Source organism: Hyla sarda, chromosome 5 (assembly GCF_029499605.1).
Source record: "Hyla sarda isolate aHylSar1 chromosome 5, aHylSar1.hap1, whole genome shotgun sequence".
In the NCBI taxonomy this organism is placed as follows: domain Eukaryota; kingdom Metazoa; phylum Chordata; class Amphibia; order Anura; family Hylidae; genus Hyla; species Hyla sarda.
In genome coordinates, this window is record NC_079193.1 from 136,009,487 (window position 1) to 136,034,647 (window position 25,161).

At 41.0% G+C, this 25,161-nt stretch overlaps 1 protein-coding gene across 6 annotated transcripts in view; it reads right to left on the minus strand.

The window, feature by feature from the left end:
- The window catches only part of COBL (cordon-bleu WH2 repeat protein), a 612,569-nt gene that overhangs the window by 181,579 nt on the left and 405,829 nt on the right, over window positions 1–25,161 (minus strand). The window lies entirely within an intron of this gene.

The following is a 25,161-nucleotide window of genomic DNA, read 5'->3' on the forward strand; positions in this document are numbered from 1 at the left end:
AATCTTCTTTTCAGTCCACTCGTGACGTTATGCCCCGCCCCCTCAATGCAAGTCTATGGGAGAGAGCGTGATGTCAAAATACTCCATCCCCTGCATCGCCCGTCATCAACCACAGAGCGATCCTCGCTCTGTGCAGCTGAAACACAGGGGTGCTGCAGGAGAGATCGCGGGGGTCTAAAGTCTTATCCCCTATCCTTTTGATAGGGCATAAGATGTTTAGTGCCGAAGTACTCCCTTAATTGTGGGTCAGATTTACTTGTGCAAATGCACCAGAATTCTGGTGTAATTTGCTCCATAAAGCTTTCTAACATGATTTGCACCATGTTTGGGAATGTATCTTTAGATTTTCTTTCACTGGTTAGAGCCAAATAGTGTAACACATTCTTTTTTTGACATCTGTTTCTGTTTTCTTTTATTGTAATTTTTTTTTCATTTCATTATAGTACAGTGAAATTGGGGCAGCCATCTTGCCTGAGCTGTTTTTAACAGCATTTAGAGATATGCTTTACAGCAAGCCACATGGACATAGGTGACAATAGACAGTGTCACACACTGCGCTTTGCCGCAAGCACTAGCCATGAGCACATGGTCCCTGAATCCCGACTGCCGGCGGGGCTGGGATTCGCATTGCAAGATGCACTGCATGCAAAACCCAGCCCAAAACTCACCATACTCTGCTGCCGCCTCCTCCTCTGTGTCTCGGCCCCGGCGCACGTGTCCCCATCTCCTAGGGTGCAGGCGCACAGGAGCTCTGAAATTTAAAGGGCCTGTACGCCCATAATTAGTTGTTGCACCTGACACTACATTATAAGTCTCTGCACCTCCCACACTTTCCTGACGGATCTTCAGTGCCCCTAGCCTGAGATTAAGCGACCCTTATAGCCTGTTAGCCTTACCCGTGTATCCAGACCTTCCGATACATTATTAGACTCCGCACCTTTGCCGCCTGCCTTGACCTTCTGCTATGTTTGACTACGCTACTGCCTTATCCTTCGGTAATTTATTCCTCATTACTCCCCTCTGGTAGCCCCCATCGTCTCGTCTGCCTTTACTTTGGCTCCTGTTCTATCTAGACGCGATCCTAGCAAGCCATTCGTCTTGGAAGTGGATGCTTCATCAGTTGAAGCAGATGCAGTGTTAACGCAAAAGTCTTCTAAGGTATGTCTGGTCCTATTGCTTCCGACGTTTTGGCCTTCTTTCCTCCTTTTCTCCCCTACAATCATTCTTATATCATCCTGACTTTCAACCTGGCCTGTCCTCTGACATGGTGAGGGAGTGGGGGTCTTGAAATCTCTTCTGTTGGGCGGACCTTGTTGATCCACGTACGAGGGTTCTCTCCTCCTTTGAACAATTGGTAGCTCGCTGGGGCTTAGGGGCTTCTGAGGAGTCTCGCTATGCTCAACTTCGTCTTTACTTCCTATCTAAGCAACCCTCCCTAACTGTGTCTCTGCCGACGGGTTTTGAACAAGTATTGAGGGGGGGCTCCTTTCTAGTATCTACTCCTTGCTGCTGTCTCCCCGCACTGACCACCCCCCTTCACATAGGTATATGAGCCGTTGGGAGGAAGACCTTGGCACCCCTATCACCTTCCCTCAATGGAGAATGATTTGGGAATGGGCCTTCAAAGCTTCTATCTGCACGGCCTACAAGGAAACACAGTATAAACTACTCATGGGTTGGTATCACACACCGGCCCTACTCAATAGGTTGAACCCAGATATTCCTCTGCAATGCTGGCGTTGTGGAGTGGACCTAGGTACTGCCTTTTATATCTTCTGGTCCTGTCCCCAGTAGTTCCCTTTTGAATTAAGGTGAGGGATTTGCTCTCTGAGATGCTCCATGCTACTGTACCTCTAGATCCCCTGGTTTATTTGTTGCACTTGTCTTCCAAGGCCCTCTTCAAACTGCAATTTAAGCTTTTCCTAAACATAGTACTGGCAGCGAAGACTCTTATAGCAAAGTGTTGGAAAAGACCCCTCCCTCAGGGGATGATCTCAGGGCTAGGATATGGGAGATCCGTTCTCTTGATTTCCTTACAGCCTCTCTAAACAATACTATTCCAAAATGTCTTTCTGGGATAGTTTTGTAGCTGAGAGACCCTCTTGATATATCTTTTCTCTTCCTCTTCCTCTTCTTTGGACCTCTGATTCTCTCTACTCCTTTTCTCTCTCTTTTTGTGATTTCCCTTGGTTTTATCCCTTTATTTGTAATCCCCTTGTTGTCCCCCCCCTCCTCTTCCATCCCTCCTCCCCTTTTTCTTTTTGTTCCTTGTTTTTTGTTTTTGATTATGGCTACACTTGTGCTAGTATGGATTTGTCTTTGTATAACTGAAAACTTTAATAAAAATTTACAGTTTAAAAAAAAAGTCTTCTAAGGGGAGAACTTTAACCTGCAGATTTTTCTCTAAAACCTTCTCCCCTGAGGAGAGAAATTATACCATCGGAGATCACGAGCTCTTTGGCCATTAAATTGGCTTTAGAAGAATGGCGTCACCTCTTGGAAGGCTCTGTACACCTGCTTACTATCTATTCGGACCACAAGAACATGCTCTATCTCTAGTCTGCCCATTGTCTCAACCCCCGACAGGCTCATTTGTCTCTGTTCTTCTCCAGATTTAATTTCTTGATCCCCTTGCGTCATACAGAGAAGAATCTCAAGGCCTGGAATCCAATTCTCAACATATTATTTCCCCTGATCTTCTCATCTCAGCAGCGCCAGCGTGTCTTCAGCACTTGCCACCAGGGAAGACTTATGTACCTCCCCGTTTAAGACTCCAAGTCCGGAAATGGGCTCATTCCTCTCTACTGGTCGGTCATGCTGGAATTCATAAGTCCATACAGCTCATCGCCCGACAGTATTGGTGGTCCACTCTAAAACAGGATGTCGTTGATTTTGTCCAATCTTGTTCAGTTTGTGCCCGGGACAAGACCCCCCATTCCAAGCCTGCTGGTCTACTACATCCTTCACCAGTTCCAGAGCAGCCCTGGAGCGATATTGCAATGGACTTTATTACTGACCTTCCCTCTTCTGGCAGAAATACGGTCATTTGGGTTGTTGTGGATCGATTCTCTAAAATGGCTCATTTTGTGCCTCTACCGCGATTACCCTCTTCATCACAGCTTGCCAAGTTGTTCCTCTGCCATATCTTCCAAATGCATGGATTGCCCTCCCATATTGTCTCTGACTGAGGAGTCCAGTTTGTCTCTAAGTTTTGGAGGGCTCTCTGTTCACGCCTTCAAGTTAAATTAGATTTTTCTTCGGGTTACCAAGCTCTATCCAATTGAAGGGTCGAAAGGGTGAACCAGGTCTTGGGGTACTGTCTCCGCCATTTTGTTTCCGCTCGCCAAGAAGGGCCGATCTGCTACCCTGGGCCGAATTTTCGTGCAACCATAAGGATTCTGAATTTTCTGGATCTTCCCCCTTCTTTGTGGTCTATGGACTTCATCCTCGTCCTCCTTTACTCTTATCCACTTCTTCCGGAGTTCCCATGGCCGATCAACAAGTGCAGAATTTTGTCTCCATCTGGCAAAAGACTCGTTACTCTCTTCTGCATGCTGCCACTCGTATGAAATCGCAAGCGGACAAGAAAATCCACCATTCTCCCGAATTCTCTCAAAGTGTGGTTGTCTTCCAAGTTCATCCCCTTTAAGGTAGCATGTTATGAGCTGGGCCCTCGCTATTTGGGTCCTTACAAGATCAAAAAACTTTTAAATCCTGTGGCTTATTCTCTCCATCTGCCTTTCTCTATCCGGATCCAGAATTCTTTTCAAGTATCTTTTTTAAAACCTGTTATCTATAACCGCTTTTCAAAAAAAGACATCACTCCTACTCCCATCTCTGGTACCTCCGATGTCTAGGTCGTCAAAGAAATTCTGGATTCCAAGTTTGTCAGAGGAAAATGTTTTTTCCTTGTGGATTGGGAAGGATTTGGGGCAGAGGAAAAGTCTTAGGAGCCGCAGGACAACATTCTAGACCGTGACCTTATCCACAAGTTCTTGTCCTCAAAAAATAGGGGGAGACCAAAGTGGGGGGTACTGTCACACACTGCGCTCCGGCCACAAGCATCAACCGTGAACTCATGGTCCTTGAATCCCCAACTGCCGGAGGGGCTGGGATTCGCATCGCGGGACACGCCTGCATATGAATCCCAGCCCGTCACTCACCATAATCCGCTTCTGCCTCCTCCTCTGTGTCTCAACCCTGGCGCACATGTCCCCGTCTCCTAGGGCGCGTGTGTGCCAGAGCTCCGAAATTTAAAGGGCCAGTACGCCCATAATTAGATGTTGCACCTGACACTACATTATAAGTCTCTGCACTTCCCACACTTCCCTGCCGGATCTTCAGTGCCCCTAGCCTGAGATTAAGGGACCCTTATAGCCTGTTAGCCTTACACGTGTATCCAGACCTTCCGCTACGTTATTTGATTCCGCACCTTTGCCGCCTACCTTGACCTTCTGCTACGTTTGACTAGGCTACTGCCTTATCCTTCGGTACCTCACCTAGCCCAGCTACCTGTGTGGTCGAGCCATGTCGGGGGTAGCGACCTGGGTGTTGCCTGCCGCAGCAAGCCCATCCTGCCTTGCAGCAGGCTCTGGTGAAGACCAGCGGCACCTTAGACTCCGCTCCCCGGTATGATCTGAGTCATCAGCCACACAGGTTAGAGGATCCACATCCAGCTCTGTTACAGACAGGAGCTTTATCAAATCTCATGAATGAGAAAAGTTGGTGTTCTGTGACCTGCGCAAAAGTCATCCATAGAAAGGGGTAGGCTGAGCTCTAAGGTTTATCTTTTGTTGTTGCTTTCTACTGGTGTCACGTTTCACTGTTAAGGTCTAATCACATGGGTCAAATTTCCTCTTGTGGAATTCTGCCTTAAATAAAAGCCCAATAGACTTCTATATACTTAGAAAAAGAGAAAAAAAACAGACAAAAGCACAAAACATGTGCCGTTACTCTGGTAGAAAGGTGGTTACCCTTAGCAATGATATAATTGTGCTAACCTGATGGTGTTATGCTCAGAGCATAACACCTACTGAAGTTTGAATCCAAACTCTGGGTGGATGTTCCGGGGTGCAGCCTGGATTGTGGCCGTCTCTGAAGTCTTCAGGTGGGTCGGTAGCAATTCGATATGAATCTGCATAGGCAGCAGGAATAATGATCACCTTGGCACTCTCCCGGTGAAGAAATGGTAAATTACCGAAGCGGACAGATGGTATTAGTAATAAACCAAAATGTATTCACAATGAGCTCTGGACTACACGTTTCAAGGGGTGGGACCCCCTCTTCATCAGGTCCTCTCAAAAGAGAGCTTGTAGTGAATAAATTTTGGTTTATTTCTAATACCATCTGTCCGCTTCGGTAATTTACCATTCCTTCACCAGGAGAGCGCCAAGGTGATCGTTATTCCTGCTGCGTATGCAGATCTATATCGAATCAATAGACTTCTATTCGATTCCACACTTCTGAATTTCCGCATGCAGTATTTTCACACGAATTCCGAACCAATTCTACACAAAAGCCGCACAAGCCAGAAACCACCCAAGGAAGCAGAATTGGTGTGGAAATTCCGCCCGTGTGAATAGACCCTTATGCTGTACAGATCCCTTTCCAGCAGCCTCCTTATCATCACAGGCATAACAGGAAGTCTCATGTTAGTTTTAGGCCTAGTGAACAGACTGAAGATTTTAGGATTATTTTATAATATAGATAGTAAAATAAAGAATTAGAAAAAAACACCAAAAATTCGTAAATTTTTTAACACAAAATCTTGTTTTAAGCCCTTAAAGGGGTACTCTGCTGCTCAGCGTTTGGAACAAACTGTTCTGAACACTGGAGCCATTGCCGGGAGCTCGTGAGGTCATAACCCGACCCCTCCCATAGACTTGCATTGAGGGAGCGGGGCGTGATGTCATGAGGGGGCATGGCTATGACGTCACAAGCTCCCGGCACCAGCGTTCAGAACAGTTTGTTCCAAACGCTGAGCAGCGGAGTACCCCTTTAAGGACACCGCCCATTTTGGCCTACAGAACACAGCCAATTTAAATGTCAGCATTTTTATTTTTCCATCCAGGGAGCCATATGAGTGCTTTTTTTTGTGAAACCAATTGTACATTGCAATGGCACTTTTCATTTTACTATAAAACTGAAGGCAAAACAAAATGATATATTATTTTTGGGAGACAAATTGGGAAAAAAAGGAATTTTGCATCTTTTGGGACGTTTTGTTTTTACACAGTGCACTTTACAGTAAAAATTACATATCTTTATTCTGTAGGTAAACATGATAGCTTAAAACGATACACATATTTAAATAGCTTTTGCTAATATTGTACTTTTAAAAGACAATCATTTTTCGACAAAATGAGTATGCTTAAAATTGCCCAATTCTGACCTCTATAACCTTTTTATTTTTCAACATATGGGGCTGTATGAGGGCTCAGATTTTGTTTTAAAAAGACAAACATTTTTTAAAATGTTGTTTACATATTTAAGTCCCTATTGGGAATTTTTATATGCAATCATTAGATTTCTAACACTGAATAATGCTTAGCTATTGCACTGCATTACTCAGTGTTATTGACAATCTATCAGCAGATCGGACCCAGGACACACACAGAGAAGGTAAGGGAAGCTCAACAGGATTGTCGGTGTCCATTAATAACAGTGAGCGGATGGCTGCTGATAGCTCCTTCACTTTAAATGGTAATGCAGCTCAGGAAGTAAATGTATATCTTGGTGCGTACCAGAGCACCAGAACTTGCCTTTACATCCATTGTCCTTAAGGGGTTAAACAAAAGGACATTTTCTCATAAAATATTCCCTTCTACCATAAGGTGATTTTAGTACGTACCTGGCAGACAGTAATGGACATGCTTAGGAAGGATCTATGCTTGTCTTGGGGCTAAATGGCTATGTTGTGAGATTACCATAATACTGTGGCTAGCTTTTTATGAACTGGTATTTCCTCTTTGAGTTTTCTTCTTTTGCCCACAATTCCATTTTCCTCCCTCCCCCACATCAGCTACCCCACCCACTGAAACATAAATGAGCTGCATCCATTCAAAAGACCTGTGGTTTTCAATCAGGGTGCCTACAGCTGTTGCATTAGTTTCAGATTGATCTCTCTCCCACCATGCGATCTCTCCACCCATTGAAGCAGACAGGCTCCCTGTCATCAGCTGACTAGTGAGTCAGGTCTCGGCCGCATTGCAACCTGGGAAAAATCTGAGACAACAGTCAATTTGTATGCTGGTAAAACTAAATATTGGGGTGAAAATCCCACACAGGTACAAACACTATATTATGAACTACACTAACTTTACAGCCCCTGTAGCACAGTCAAATAAAAAAAAAATCCTGGAATACCACTTTTAAGGCTGGGTTTGCAGCTTTTTCTGTGTATTGAACCCATTCTTTGTTATGTCTAAAAACACTTATCAAAACACTGAGCAAAATATTGGGGGGCAATTTATCAAAATCGTAGCAGAGGTATCGTTTTTTTTTATTTATTTTTTTTTATTCATTAGAGGCCTTTATAAAAAAATTTTTAAATGTATCTTATTGGTTGCTATGGGAAATTTTCCTCCGCACAGGTTCTAATCTGTGAACCCAGCAAACAAAACTTTTCTGCTGTGGGGGGTGGTCTTTGCATAAATATGTGGCTTGGGATGCAACACTGTGCACCAAACATGTGCCAGAATTGTGGTGAAAACTTCTAGTGCAGTTTAGGCCCAATAAAAGTTGGTGTAAATGTGGATAAGACAGCCTAAGGCTATGTTCACACAGCAGAAATTTTGCATAGATTCGTGAATTCTGCAGTTGCATTAATTTGACCTAAATTCCACATCTTTTAATCATTTAATAGAATTTTTGCCGAATTTGTGCGCAATTCCGTATGAATCCACTGCATGTAAAAAGAATGCCTTTATTCAATGCAAAAGTTAAATTTTGTGCAGAATCTATGCGAATTCCTCAAAAAATTTGCACAAAATCTGCATTTGGTACAGCAAAAAAAAAGCCCCATTGACTTCAATGGGCTTCTACAGCTTAATTCTGCAAAAATATATGACATGAGTTATATTGTTGTGGAACAAAGAATGCGGCATTTTAGCTGTGGAACGTTTACAGTGAAAATTCTGCTGTGTGAATGGGACTATGGCACGACTTGGCTTAAAAAACATGCAGAAATCCATGTGGAAATTCTGTCATGTGAACATAGCTTAAGAATATGACAGATTTATCAAACAGCTGGAGCAACTTCGATAAATTCTTAGCAAAACCATAGTAATTGCATTTTTTGCATTTGAGTGGAAATTGCATTTTTGGCCCCTTTGGCGTTTTTTTTCATACCCAAAATTTGTTGGGTACCAAAAAAAAAAAAAAAGGATGCAGTAATGATGGGAAAAAAATGTATTTAACAAAATGTATACGTTTTATAACAAAATCTTAATACATTTTTGAGAAAGTATGTGTGTGTTTCACTTTTTTCTCTCTATTTTTTACATTTTTTAGGTAGTACTACTAATTAGTACAGGAACTACTACTCGTAGTAGTACCTGTACTAATAGACATATCTCCCTGGGTGTCAGTCGTGAAACCCGATGAGATCGTCCATAATATGGCAGAGATGCGGAGCTGCTCTATACAGCGCTCGCATCTCTGCTCTGTACTCCGGCCAGTGATGTGAATAGAAATTCACATCACTCATTCATATTTTCTGCCCAGAGTGGGGATTGTGGTTGCAGCCAATCCCTGCTCTCAGAGGGAAATATAAATGAATGATGTTCTATTCACATCACTGGCCGGAATATAGTGCAGAGATGCAGAGCGCAAGAGAAAGCCACTCCGCATCTCTGCAATAGATAGGACGGTCACATTGGGTGTCAGGAGTGACACCCGCTGTGATCTGGCCTTAATTGCACACTCTGCTCCATGCTGGGAGCTGTAGTACCCGCATTAATAGACAGATTGCAGCAAGTGTAACTTCTGACACCTGTTGCGATCTGTCTATTAATGCAGGTGCTACAGCTCCCAGCATGGAGCAGGGTGTGCTCCATGTTTGGAGTAGTAGCACCTGCAGTTAAGGAAAGATCAGGAGTGACATCCGCATTATTTTTTTTACACATGTAGACTTCTATGGGAGAAAAATGCCCCGATTTCAGGGGGAAAAAACCCCATTGGCTCAACATGCTGCGATTTTGCTAAACCGCCAAGGAGCTAAAGAATTGTGAAAAAAACGCCAAAAGGATCGCCAAGTGGAAAAATAATTTAGCAATTCCTCACTGATTTACAGCTAACATCTAGCCGCAGATTTGTCGTTTTTCACATAGTTCCCCCCCCCCCCCCCCAAAAAAAAAAAACAAGTAGAAACATAGCCTTAGGCTATATTTACACAACTGAAAATCTGCAATGTTGAGGAATTTCTGTGTGCTCAAAAACATAAACATGATGAAATTAAAGCGACATTGAGACAGATCTTGAAATTTTGCAGAATTCTGCTGTGTGAATGGGACAGTGGAATCTCATTGAACATAATGTCATTACACTTCGGTGGAAGTCCTGCCATGTGAACATCGCCTTAGGACAAGATGTCAGTTTCTCTGTGCTATGAGATTCCAATAGCTGCGATAATTGCAATAAATATAGAAAGTACTTGGAGAGATTTGTCAAAACTTGTACAGAGGAAAAGTGGAGTAGTTGCATATAGCGACCTATCAGACTACTTGTTTCATTCTCTTATTTTTAATTTAAAAATAAGAGAATTAATATAATTGGTTGCTTTTGCACAGATTTTGATAAATCTCCCCCAGTGACTTTATGTTCACACAGGAGATGCATGAAGTTCATGAAGTTTCAATGCTGGTCATATTGTGCAGAAGAGGACTGGAGCTGAGGGGAAAACTGAACAATAAAAATCAATTGCACAGCAATATATATCTTGTAGCTTTATCCTCTGGTTAAGGACTAAGGGCTAAGTGGAAGTTTTTTTGTTTTTAATTTATACAGTGTGCACATAAAACATATAACTTTGTTAAAATACCTTTCCAATTGTGACTTAATGATCTGTGAATGGACCGGATGGTTAATCAGAAAATTATTTGCTCTCCAAAGGAAGGATTGACTTGCATTGACAGAATCCCGGACAGACAGGGAGATGGGTGCATGGTCTGACCATGTTATTTGTCCAATATCTGTAGATGTGACTGCTTGCAGCATCTCTCTGTCTGTCCAGAACATGTCAATGCGTGAGTAACTATTATGTACTGGGGAGAAAAAGGAGTAGTTCCTCTCAGAACTATGGAGTGCCCTCCAGACATCGTATAAGTCGTTTTTATGCATTAGTTCCTGAACTTGATTAGTATTTCTTGTTTCTTTTGATGTAGAGTCCCATTCGGGGTCAACCACACAATTAAAATCTCCGCACATGAGCAGACGGCCGTGTTTATATTTGTTGATTACTTTCAAGTTTCCTCAAAAAATGACACTGCCCTCTGTTAGGTGCGTAGATGCAAACTATAGTGAGTAAGATGTTATTAAACAGAACTAGTACTATATACCTCCCCTCTGTATCAATTATTTGATGCTCAAACTTTATTGATACCGTATCCCTCACTGCTACCATCACCCCTCTTGACTTCTTCTCATAATGAGCTTGGATAATATATGGAAAGCAGGGGTGGTGGACCAGTCGGGCATCTTTTCTCACAATGTTTGACTCCTGAGCGCACAGGATGTCACTTTTTAGTTTCTTGGCTTCTGCCCATAAACATGCTCTTTTAAAGGGGCTGTTTAGGCCTTTCACGTTTATTTAGACTACATTAAGAACCATGGCACAATTTTAAATTGCACATAACATTTACCTTCCAAGAGTTAAACTAAAGAGGGAAATAGAAGAAAAATAATAAAGTAGAATTAAACAATTGATTAATATAGGACAATAATAATTTCCAAACAGCTAGACTATATACAGTATCTCTACAGTTCTTTCCTAAGAGCATATTAGCTGCAATAATAGGAGGGGTCATTGTCCACTTGTTACAGGGATGTAGGCCATTGCTCCCTTAACCCCTAACCCAACGCTGTGTCTTCTCTTTGTCCAACCATTTGCCATTCTAATTGGTTAGATATTATAGCCGGTGGCGGTGAGCCACCATGTAGGAGTTTCAGAGGGAGGTCTTTTAGTTGCCATTCTTTTAGATATTGCAGGCCCTCTTCCTCAGTTTTAATCACATATACTTTATTCCTGTATGTCGCTAGGATTTTCGTCGGGTGGCCCAAACGGTATAAAATTTTAATATCTCTCAGCGTAGATGTTATTAAACATAATTTTTTACGTTGCTGTAATGTATATGCTGATAGGTCGGAAAATATTTGCAACCCCCGAAATTTTGAGGGCCAGGATGGATTTCGCCTAGCGACAGCCATTAAAGAGTCTTTAATGCGGAAGAAAGGAATACGGGCGATCACATCCCTTGGGCTTTCTTTAGACAGATGTTTTGGTCATATAAGTCTGTGGGCCCGGTCAATTACTCTTTCCAATGGAGAACTATTGGGTAGAGTTACTGCAATAAATTCTGCAATATAGGTTTTAAGTTCTCCCATTTGCACTTCTACTGGTATCCCAGGAATTTTAATGTTATTTCTACGAGCACGGTCCTCTTGGTCTGCAATTTTTAGGCAGAGTTCTTCCACCTCATCTGCTACTTTATTATGCGCCTCTACAATGTCATTGTGTGATTTAACCAGAGTCCCTGTTTTAACTTTCACATTTAAAAGTCTATCCCCAATTCTGACAATGCTGTTGTTAATGGTGAAAGCATACTTATCATATCATCATGCATAGATCTATGTAGACTTAACAGCATATCCTTCATTGATTTCTCAGTTACCTGAGCGTCAGATGCGGGGAACTGCTCCACTCGCTGGACTGAAGCCGGCGATAGAGACTTCCGTCCTGGCAGCTGGTCAGGTGCGACCGTTGAGAGCTGCTCACTTGCTTCGGAGTCTCCTGAGGCCGGACCCGGGTGTTCCGCCATCTCTTCCAGAGCCTCCGAGGGTTGCATCCTCTGGGTCTCCCAGTCTGTGCCTCCCGTCTGTTCCACAGTCTCTGCTGTGCTGGTGTCCACTGCGCTGGCGTCTACTTTCGGCTCTCCTCCCTCTTCCGGGCTCTCCGGCTCTGCACGAGACATCTCCGCGAGCGCTTCCAGCTTCTTCTGTATCGGCGTCCGCGGCTTTAGGTAAGAGCTTTGAGTTTGCACTTTGTCAGCGATGGGTTGCACCAGTTTATCAGGCACTTCCAATTTCTTTAGCTTTCGCTTAGCTTTCCCTTTGAGCGACATCTATCCCCGGTTTCTAGGCACCCTTGCCGGCAAGGGTTGGATCTCTAGCTGCTTAATCAATTTGGGTCATGGAGGGAGCTCAGAGCACCAGGCTCACGCAGCCATCACCTGTAGCGGCCAAGCCATGCCCCACGCCCCCATAAATGATACAGAGGACATAAACATAACCACACTCTGGAATGCCCATAAACCAGTAATTAGGGGTACATTTATCTCACTAGGCTCTCAATTAAAGAAGAATAGAAGAGCAGCAATGGACGAGATTCTAAATAAAATTAAAATAGCAGAAGAAGCCAATAGAAGTAATCAGAGTACAGTACAAAAGGACAATTTGAATGCTCTTCGCAATCAACTGCGAGAACTAATGTTTTTTTCATATGAGAAAAATTATAATGAAAACAAGGGCCACTTACTTACTATAATAGTAGCAATAAAGCAGGGAATATTCTATCAAATAAACTAAAAATAAAACACCTAAGAACAAAGATACCATGGGTTAAAACTCTGGATGGGAAAGGGAAAATAATAACCCCCCATGGCATAGCAAAAAGATTTCAAGAATTTTATATTTCATTATATAACCTAAAGCAGAATCCAACAATCAAACATCCATCAGGGGAAGAAATAAATAAATTTCTATCATATGTATCATTGCCCTGTCTATCACAGGACCAAATAGAATCTTTAAACAGACCCATTACTCAGACAGAAGTGTTTACAGCGGTGGACCGAATGCCAACTGAGAAAGCATCGGGTATAGACGGGTTCACAGGTGAATATTACAGGAAATTCGCTGTGACATTAACACCCTATCTGACCAGGTTCTTCCAGCGAGCAATGAACTCTGGAACTTTCCCAGAGGAAAACCAGAGGGCATTCATCACTACTATCTCAAAGCCAAATAAAGAGCAAAATATACCTGAAAACTTCCGCCCAATTTCCCTGCTTAATTTTGACTTAAAAGTATATGCCAAAGTACTGGTAAGTCGCTTGGAAAGCTATGTACCAGAATTGATCTCAAATGATCAGACAGGATTCGTTAAAACCCGACAAGGGTCAGACAATACACGGAAAATTTTGAATCTATTATATCATATTGAGAAAATGGGGGACCCAGCGCTCTTTGTGGCGTTGGATGCCGAGAAGGCGTTCGACCGACTAGATTGGTCGTATGCCTTCTCGGCATTAAGGGCTATGGGGTTTATGGGCCATATTTTATCAGCTATAATGGCGTTGTATTCAGCCCCCACTGCCCAAGTGAAAGTCAATGGGATAATATCAGAGCCCTTTGCGATAAAAAATGGAACGCACCAAGGCTGTCCCCTATCCCCTGTGATATTTATTCTGGCTTTAGAGCCACTTGCCCAGGCAATTAGAGAAACAGCAGAAATTAAAGGTATCAAAGTGAGGAAGAGAGAGTACACAATATGACTCTACGCAGATGACATTATATTAACATTAACAAACCCTCTTCACTCTATGGAGGCAGCATTTAATATGTTAGAAAAATTTGGGGCATTAACATATTACAACCTAAATTTAAAAAAATCACAAGCAATGGCTCTAACTATAACTGGGGACAGCTTTTTGCTCCTTAAACAAAGATATGAATTAGACTGGCGAGAGGACCATATTACTTATTTAGGAATCTCAGTGACCTCACGCTTTGCAAATCTTTATAAAGAGAACTATATCCCATTGTTGAATCAGATTCATAAAGAGTTGGAAGGATATAAGAGCATAGAGGTATCCTGGCTTGGCAGAGTAGCTGCTTTCAAGATGAATTTACTACCTAAATTATTATATATATTTCGCTCCCTGCCAATCCAGGTCCCTGGGTCTTTCTTTTCAACAATACGGAAAACTATTAGCAGTTATACATGGGGAAGTACTAAGCCTAGAATAGCAAATCGCATACTATGTAAGAATAGGAGAGCCGGAGGCCTAGCAGTACCCGACATTTATAACTACTATGTGGCTATAGGGGTCTCACAGATTAAGTATTGGTGGCAAGAAAAGATAGAGAAACAATGGGTCAACATTGAAGAACAATATACTCAGGGTATAGGACTGAAAAATATGTTATTTTTTACGTTTTTTAATCCCCCTTAAGTCTTACTAGCTTGAAATGTTGGACCTCTTTCCACCAAAAAGGTGGTGCCAAAACACACAGCTATCGTGAATTTACACCAGTGGAAATATTGAAATATTTAACATGTAACCTAGACTTGGGGACCTGGGTTAATGGTGGGGTAACAACACTGGCCCAACTGTATGATAGAGATGGGAAGTTTAAACAATTCTCATCTATACTGAATGAGTTCACCCTAACATTAAAAGAACAATTCTCCTTTCTACGGATACAATCTTGCCTCCACGAAAGTGATAAGCAGGGAACATACTGTAATAAAGAGGGATTCACATTCTTGGTATCAGATAACCAAAAAGGACTAAAACCAATTTATAATGTTATGGACAACCACGTAATATTTCAGCATCAGGGCCCCTTCCAAGCATGGGAAAAGGAACTAGGAACCAAGTATACAGGAGAAGAATATGCAGTGGCCCTCAAATGCATTTGGAGTTCTCTAACCGCAGTCTCTCACATAGAGGCAGCTGTGAAGTGCCAACTTCGTTAGTACTACACTCCGGAGCACCTCTCTCATATGTATCCCAACTGTACAGATGAATGTTGGAGGAAATGCGGAGAAAAAGGAACCCTATTACATACTTTGTGGGCATGCCCACGGCTGAGTAACTACTGGTTATCAATAGCATACTTATTATCAGAGGTTATAGGTGACGTAGTGACCCTGACCCCAAGCCTAGCCCTTTTGCTATTGGGTATAAATAACTTTGTTGGCCCGGTACGAATTTTAATATGTAAAATACTTACAATAGCAAAATTAGCCATAACAAAGAAATGGAAATCAGAAGTAATACCGAACTTAACAGAAGTAATAACTGATATCAACCATGTATATAAACTAGAGGAAATCATTGCAATTAATAGAGGTAATTCAAAGTTCTTTTATAAGATATGGGGAAAATGGTTGAGCTTTAATGAAATTAAACACTCCGTGAATTTCCCAGTGGCCTATGCGAAATTGTGAATAGTGAATACCGTGGCACATTTTTCTGTAACAAATTTTGATTTGCGTATTTTTTTTTTCTTTTTTTGGTATTTAGTTAATTTCCTTTTCAATCAGTTAAAAGAACTTCCAAGACCTTTCTTTCTTCTCTTTTCTCTTTTTCTGGTTCTTTCTTTTTTTCCTTTGTAATCTATATATTTCATGCGATCAATGACGATTACGATGTAAGGTTTGTTTATAATATTTTGCAAAACTAATAAAAATCTTTGAAACAGAAAACACATAACTTTGTGCGTTATGATTAAGATTTTATTTTTCCCATTACATACATGGAACATCAGTAAAATACATGCACTAAACTAAATAAAATTGTCTAATTATTAAAATGACAATCCCCTATCACAGTCTATGCCACTTTGCCTGTGACACCCCATATATAATTCAGTCATAAATGTTTCCAGTTCAAAAGGAAATAATAATATATATAATTATATATATAATTATATTTTTTATAATAATGTCTCTATATGCACAACCAACAAATATACGGCATTAGTCAAGGAGCCAAACCTCAGTAGACTATGGTAATGTTTGATTCCCTTCACAAAATAAAGTCCGTTCAGTCATTCATTGTGATTTATTTCAGAAATACTACCAAACTTGGCAGTGCAAATTAAAAATAAAACACCCCCATAGAAGTTAAAGATTAGGACAACAAGGAACCACAAAAATATTTTGTCTCACATAAATGGAAATAATAATATGTACGGTATTTCATGTACAAAAATTATCTTTAACTCAGCTAAAAAAAATCCCTTTAACATATCAAAACTCATCAAAAAAATGCAAGAACATTTATAACAAGTTTAAAATTCACTGGCAGAAGTAAAGAATGCAGCACTCACCAATTTTGCAGTTATCTTCGCCTTTTTATTTCACAAGGACAACAGGTGGCATCTTGCTTTTGTTTTGCCTGTTGTCCTTGTGAAATAAAAAGGCAAATATAACTACAAGATTGGTGAGTGTCGCATTCTTTACTTCTGCGAGTGAATGTAGTACCAGACACCTTCTGTATATAATGCTGTGCACCAGTGAAATAGTATAGATGGGTGTTTCATCACAGAGGGTGTAAATCCTGAACTAGGAGAGGAAGCTGCAGATGTGCCTGGGGTCTTCTTGTTAACACTATGAAATAAATATATTAGATTGTTTCCTTTTTACAGCCAAAAAGGAAAAGTACAGGTTTCTTGACTGTAGGGTACAGTATTTAAACAGTATGAGTTGTCTCCTCTCCCCTGATTCTCCCCTGATTACCTCTCTCTCTATGCTGCTGTCTGTACTTACTCCCAGGATTGCTTGTGGAAGGGGAATGGGGTTAGAGGCAGGTCATCTTATTCTGTCCTTCTGTGTCTGACAGCTCCCAAACTAAAATCACTATGCCTGCAACTGTCAGACATGATCAATGTGTGATAAGCTGAGCAGGGAGAACAGATGTCTGCGCAGCTCAGGATCTCCTGAACAACTCTGGCAGTGACTTCATCACTGGTTCTAAAGCAGAGCTGGTTGACAGGTTCCATTAAAAAAAAAAGATATCTACAGAACCTGGCAAGTTTGCTGAATAAAGCCAATAGCAAACTTGTTAAAGGGGTACTCATCCCGCAACATCTTATCCCCTATCTGAAGGATAAGGGATAATATGTCTGATCAGGGGGTCCGGACTCTGGGACCCCCATGATCTCCGTGCAGCACCAGGCGTTCTAAACATTCTGTTCAATATGCTTGGTGAGGGCAATCGAGGTTGTGAAGTCACACCATGCCCCTTTCATTCATGTTTATGGGAGTGAGCGTGGCGTGAGGTCAAGAAGGGGCCTGGAATGACATCCCAAGGGGGCATGGCATGACATCATGACCATGGCTGCCTGCACTAAGTGTTCTGAACAGAAGGTTCAGAACCCCGGGTGCTGCACGAAGATCGTGGGGGTCCCAGAGACCAGACCCCCCACGATCAGACATCTTAGCACCTATCCTTTGGATAGGGGATAAGATGTCTAGGGGTGGAGGGTTCCTGGCAGTCTTGGGAGGAGCCAGGATGCCGGGAAATGTAGTTTACTGCATGTGCAGGGCAAGAAGATACACAATGAAAATTGACTTTCCACAGGACAGAACGGGGGCACCAGGGAACAGCCAAATTGGCCCCAAGGATAAAGGGGGAAATTGTAAGTCACACATACATGATATGGAGAAATTATAAAAAAAATGTTTTTAACCCTTTAACCCCTTAAGGACCCGGGGTTTTTCCGTTTTTGCATTTTCATTTTTTTCCTCTTTACCTTTAAAAAATCATAACTCTTTCAATTTTGCACCTAAAAATCCATATGATGGCTTATTTATTGTGCCACCAATTCTACTTTGTAATGACGTCAGTCATTTTACCCCCCCAAAAAAAGCCCACATATGGGTCTGTAGGTGCAAAATTTAAAGCCTTCTGATTTTTGGAATTTGAGGTGGAAAATACGAAAGTGCAAAAACAAAAAAAACTGTGGTCCTTAAAAAACTGAGCTAATTTCTTTTAAAAAACACTCCTCATCTGTCTCCCAGTTGGGTGTGGTTCTGCAGCTCAGTTCCACTAAAGTTAATGGAGACAAGTTTTAATACCACACACAACCTGGGGACAGACGTGGAGCTGTTTTTTAAAGAAAATAGCTCTGTTTTTCTATTCCTGGATAACCCCTTTAATATATCCCCATATCCTTAAATAGTATTGATGACAAACTAACAATGGTTTTCCTTTTCCATGTTAAGTTACATACGGTACATTTTTAGATTTCCTTTCACACAGACTCTTACATGAGTGTGTTGCAGCGACACACAGCCAACAATACCAGCATAAATCACCTGATATACTAAATATACTGTACTTGTACTAACTGCACCTTCCTGTTTTTGTCAAAAAGTTACTTTCCTTTTTCAAAAAACAAATTTACCTTTACACCACTGCTCCTTCTAAACCAGTGTGGCATAGGAAACAAAGATAAAAAAAAATAAAAACAAAGTGAAATCTCCTTGGATCCAAAATATAAGCACAGTAAAAACAAGCGAAGGATTTGGTTTTATAACAATATACGGTAATGTGTTTTGTAATCTAGTAACAATAAAATATCACCTTGATGTGTATTTACCCCTCAGATGGCCCTCCTGTGTGTCCTGATACTTTTTTTCATTCTTCTTGTGAATAATACATGTGTGACCACACTGTCAACACAACTAACAGGCCTAATATCTGTGATCACCCAAAGTTAGTATTCTTTATATAAACACATGATCTCGCTATTTAGTTATAATGTTGCCACAGCCAGCGCTCTCTTCAGTTATGACCTCATAAAAGACAATAACTTGTATGTGGAATGGTGTTCAGTTAAGAAAAACTCTCCAAAAACTGGAGTTTCAGTTGTTGCTTAAAGAGTAGCTCCCACCATCCTTTTTTTTCTTTCCCTGCCTATTGCCCATCTATCCTTAACCCCCTCCCTGCCTTAATTTTTTTTTTTTTACTATATTACATATGCCTTTTTGTCTGCCAGGTAGTGTGCTTACTACCAGGCAGACACGACGTCACTGATGCCTGCTGGGGCCGACAATTCCGCTCTTAGTTCACCTAGATAGGGTGCCTCCAGCTGTTTCACCACTACAACTCCCAGCTTGCCCTGACATCTATTGGCTGTCAGGGCATGCTGGGAGTTGTAGTGGGGAAACAACTGGAGGCACCCTGCCGCACATCCCGCTCCCCCAAACTTTGCCACACACACCCGCTCCATCCGTCTGTCTGTCACACCCACCCCCGCCCCCCCCGCACCCGCTCGCAAAAGAATAAAGTGGAGGGTGAAATGTTACCTTACACCGGGCTGGCGTGCGAGGCCAGGGAGACTGCGTGCATTCTCATAGTTCATAGCGCTCGCTCCCACCTATCTGATTGACAGGCAGGGAGAGAGCGCAAGCCTGAATGAATTCGGACCGATGTCCGGCCGGGATTGGTCCGAATTCATCTGTGACGTCACAGTAGGCTGCAGCCGGCCACTAGGAGGGAGACCCCTAGTGGCCGGACTTCAACATTTAAATAAAGTATTTTAATTATAAAAAAAAATAATTAAAGTGTATTAGAAATATGTTGCAGTACATCAGTACTACAACATATAAAAAAAAGTTCATGACAGTGCCCATTTAAAGAGAAACTGACAGGCTGTTCATCCGCACTTCTACACTGACTTTAATCTTTTGAGTAGTTGCAGAGTTATGGCATTTTAGGGTCTATTCACACAAACAATATTCTGCGCAGATTTGATGCACAGGATTTCAAGTCATTCAGTTTACATTGAAATCTGCCGCAGAAAATCCTGTGCATCAAATCTTCACAGAATGCTGTACGTGTGAATAGACCCTTAAAGGGGTACTCCCATGGAAAACTTTTTTTTTAAATCAACAGGTGCCAGAAAGTTAAACAGATTTGTAAATTACTACTATTAAAAAATCTTAATCCTTCCAATACATTTTATGGACTGTATACTACAGAGGAAATGCTTTTCTTTTTGGATTTCTCTGATGTCATGACCACAAAGCTCTCTGCTGACCTCTGATGTCCATTTTAGGAACTGTCCAGAGCAGTATATGTTTGCTATGGGGATTTTCTCCTGCTCTGGACAGTTCCAAAAATGGACAGCAGAGGTCAGCAGAGAGCACTGTGGTCGTGACATAAGATAAATCCAAAAAGAAAAGCATTTCTTCTGTATTATATAGCCCATAAAAAGTACTGGAAGGATTAATATTTTTAATAGAAATAATTTACAAATCTGTTTAACTTTCTGGCACCAGTTAATTAAAAAAAAAAAGTTTTCCACGTGAGTACCCCTTTAATCTTCTATTCCTATTGTGCTGCTGGACGCAATGGAGGTAGGAAGAGGCTCAACAAGCTCCCCTGCCTCCTCAATATTCCCCACCCGGCCTGCCCCGTTATGAATATGCTGATGCATGAACTAGCCTGCCAAATTGTCTCTGCCTCACTACATCCTAAAGGAAGCGACACCTCCAAACTGCTAAGAAAGTGAGCCCTCACCCTTGGCAGGGTAGTGAATATATTTGCATATTCATTACGGGGGTAGGCCAGGCTGGGAATATTGAGGAATCCGGGGAGCTCTGTGATTATCATATTTTGGAATAATGTCTGCTGTGTTTAAAAAATTTCCAAAATAAGTCAGACAAAAGATCATTTATTCAGGAAAGATGTCTCAGATACAAACAATCAAGAAAGAATGTTCTTAGAATGTTCCTAGAAAATTCCAGAAACCTTCTTATTCTTTGATCATGTATGGCCAGTACAAACAATTTTAATAGCCAATATGGACTAAAATGTGTAAGGCTTTATCTCAGAAACAATCCTTTATCAAACAATTGTATGTACAACCATTAACCTAGTTCTGTAGCTGTATAGCCACCCTAACTGTAGTAGGCTGAGGAATACTAAAGCATGAATGACCCCATGATTCAAACAGGATAAAACGTGAATAATGCCATAGAGGATCTCTGAATAAAGAATACAATGCAGTAAAATACAAGTTAGACTACTTTCACACTATGGTTCATAAATCCGTTATCAAACATCAGTTATATTAAATTCTATACTGATTTAACGGACGTTAAATAACGGATGAATAAAACGATTATAGCGGATGAATAGATTTCTAACGTCCGTTAATTAATCGGATAAATGTTTATCCGCTATTTTCCGTTAATACCTTATTATTAACGTCCGTTATATTCACCTTTGTTTGACCTCTCCCTACCTGCACACCTTGAAACAGCTGAAGCTCCTCCTCCTACCTGAATACGGATACCCAGAACAGACTCCTACTGCTGCCTCCTGCTGTCTGACCAGGAAGTAGAGGGGGTGTGACAGGGGGTGTGAGCACTACTCAACTTTTCCATGTGACTTCAGGAGTGTGAAGTCTCTACTGAGCATGCTCAGTAGCACTAACGGACGTTAAATTTACGGACAATAATGGGTGTATTTTGTAACGTCCCTTAAGCCATAGGCTTCAATGTTAACAATTAACGGTCATTCAATGATCCGTTAATTATAAACGGAAAAAAATACTGCATGTCCGTTCTATACTTCCGTTATAACTAACGGACGTTAGTTTAACGGAACAAAAAAGGTACAAACGGAAGATTAAAAAATCCCATAGACTTTAATGGGATTTATTAACGGAAGTTTAAGGATCCGTTATAAAAGACTTTATAACGGAATTTCATAACGGATCTTTAAATGGAAGAACTTTATAGTGTGAAAGCCGCCTTAATGAAAAAGACAACACACAATACTTGGTATTAGCATGTAGCCTTATTCCACAAGGTTTTCCTAACCAAAAAATAACATGGGTGAGAAAAGTATTATTAATGTAATTAAAATAACACATAAAAAATAACAGATAAATTTCTATTGTCAACATATGGAAAGGCGAAAAGTGAGATAGAGATGTAAAAAGAAGACAGAAGTACAAGTTCAGAAGAACATAACTTATTCACATGTAAAGTCCAAAAGCCACAGTCCACCTAGGAAACACATGAGTGCTGAGTGCTGTCTGACACAATACAGCTCTGTATTGGGATGGGTGAGTAACAGTGTAATAATTACACATAGTATAAACCAAAGTACAGTGTGCAGCACTTCCAAAACAACAAATGAATACACAGTAAACCAGGCAATTGGCACACTACTGTATCAATTTCAATAAGACCCTATCTGCGTACTTTAACTAAGCTTCCCACAGAGACATGTTATCAAAGATTGCTCATATGAACAGTGACCATGCTGGAGGAACCCCGTGGAGACTACTTTCTTTTCTGTAGCTGACAGTTATTTAGCCGAAACAGACTTTTACAATTTACAACCCCAGATGAGAGATTGTAATATGATTTTTTTTTAAACCCTTCTTAAAGGGGTACTCCAGTGGAAAACATTTTGGTGCCAGAAAGTCAAACAGATTTATATATTTTATAACAGATTTTAAATATTACAATCTTAATTCCAATCAGCTGCTGTATGCTCCACAGGAAGTTCTTTTCTTTTTGAATTTATTTTCAGTCTGGCCACAGTGCTCTCTGCTGACACCACTGTCCATGTCAGGAACTGTCCAGAGCAGGAGAGGTTTGCTACAGGGATTTGCTCCTGCTCTGGACAGTTCCAGACATGGACAGAGGTGTCAGCAGAGAGCACCGTGGTCAGACAGAAAACAAATTAATATAGAAAAGAACTTCCAGTGGAGCATAAAGCAGTACTGGAACGCGCAAGATTTTTAATAGAAATTATTTACAAATCTGTTTAACTTTCTGGCACCAGTTGATTTAAAAAAAAAAATGTTTCCATCCGGGTACCCATTTAACCCCTTAAGGACTCCCTTTTTGCACTTTCATTTTTTCCTCCTTACATTTCAAAAATCATAACCATTTCAAATTTGCACCTACAGACCCATATGATGGCTTGTTTTTTGTGCCACCAATTCTACTTTGTAATGAAATCAGTCATTTTACCCAAAAATCTACGACGAAACAAAAAAAAAATGTGTGCGATAAAATAAAAAATACCATTTTGTAACTTTTGGGGGCTTCCGTTTCTATGCAGTGCATTTTTTCGGTAAAAATGACACCTTATCTTTATTCTGCAGGTCCATCTGATTAAAATGATACCCTACTTATATAGGTTTGATTTTGTTTCTTTTGGAAAAAATCATAACTACATGCACAAAAATTAATACGTTTTTAACTTTTGATGCGGCGATCAACTTTGATCGCTGCATCTGAAGGGTTAATACTGGGTTAATACGATTGGTGATGTCCGGTATTAGCCACGGGTCCCGACTATCGTTAGCCGCTGGGACATACCCGATATGATGCGGGGACCCCACGTTATATCGTGGGAGCAGGCGCAGGACCTACAGGTACGCCCTGCGTCCTTAAGAGGTTAAACAATTCCTTTAACACCACCAGTTTAAAGGGGTTATCCAGGGAAAGAAACTTTTTTATATATCAACTGGCTCCAGAAAGTTAAACAGATTTGTAATTTTCTTCGATAAAAAAATCTTAATCCTTTCAGTACTTTTGAGCTGCTGAAGTTGAGTTGTTCTTTTCTGTCTAAGTGCTCTCTAATGACATCTGTCTCAGGAACCGTCCAGAGTAGAATCAAATCCCCATAGCAAACCTCTTCTACTCTGTGCAGTTCCCGAGACAAGCAGAGATGTCAGCAGAGAGCACTGTTGCCAGACAAAAAAGAATAACTCAACTACAGCAGCTGATAATTATTGGAAGGATTAAGATTTTTTAATAGAAGTAATTTACAAATCTGGTTAACTTTCTGGAGCCAGTTGATATAAAAAAAAAGTTTTTTCCTGGAATACCCCTTTAAGTATTCCCAATCTTGTACTAACAAGCTTAAAGGGAATCTGTCATCAGTATCACCCACACTAACCTTTCAGTACAGGAAGTGCCGTGACACTGATAAAAATTACACTCCCCTGTCCCCGAACTGTGTCTCAGATCCTCAAAACATACAAAGGAAAGGATGCAGCAGCACTCTGTGAACACTAAGGCATATAAGCACTGTACATATTGTGTAATATGAGTTTTAAAGATTGATAGATATAGCAATATTCCACATCTAAAGTGTTCATATGACTCGGTGTTAACAGAGTGCTGCTACAAACAATTCTTTTGTGGAGGTCCTAAGTATTTACTGATCTATTCTAAATTATAACCTAATAGAGGGAGTACGGCGACCAATTGTCCATCAGTTGGCTATCGCTGTAAAAGGAACCTGGTTCATCATATTGAATGTTGTGTATAAAATGGCTGGTAAAGAATAATGTTAAAGGAACTTTTAAATGTGGCTCTTGTAAGGCATGTGAATTTATACACCAAAGTAATGGCTTCAGGAGTATCGTTACTGTTAAATCACAGGTTAAATCACCAGGTTTGTTATATCTCAGTATGTTGACAAAACTATTTCCCAATTTAGAAGACATGTGGTAGTAGATATACCAGTGGGAAAACATGTATGGCTGTGCCACGACTGTGATCCCAGCTGGCAGTTTCAGGGTTTCTGAACTTGTACAGGTATCAATCAGAAAAGAAGATTTAACAACAAAGTATTAAGAAAACTGGCTGATCATTTGTTCAGCTCACATTTGTCTCTACAGACATCCCCATATGCACAAATGTTTGGCGTGGCTGAATGTTCATGCTACCTTTATGCCTTATCAATCCCAGAATAATAGTGGTAAAAATCTCACATGCCCGACCCATCTCTCTACAACATCATCTGTCTGGGGGGAGTTGGGAGGCCCCGTATCCTTAGACAGCCAAACCCACTGCCTTTGGTCTTAGTTTTATATTCAAGTCTGTCAAACCAAGTGACTTGGATTATGTGATCTCCTCTTTATTTAATGACTTTTTTCTTTATTTAATAAATCTTTATTTAATGACTTTTGCCTTAATCCATTGCAATGAAAAGTGGTGGATAAAATCCAGGAAAACAGAAATTACCATACGGCGCTTTTACTCCTTGGACAGATGCAGGCGACATAAAGAATTAACCTGTCATATGGACTGTCGCCTGCATCTGTCCAAGCAGTAAAAGCGCCGTATGGTAATTCCTGTTTTCCTGGATTTTATCCACCACTTTTCATTGC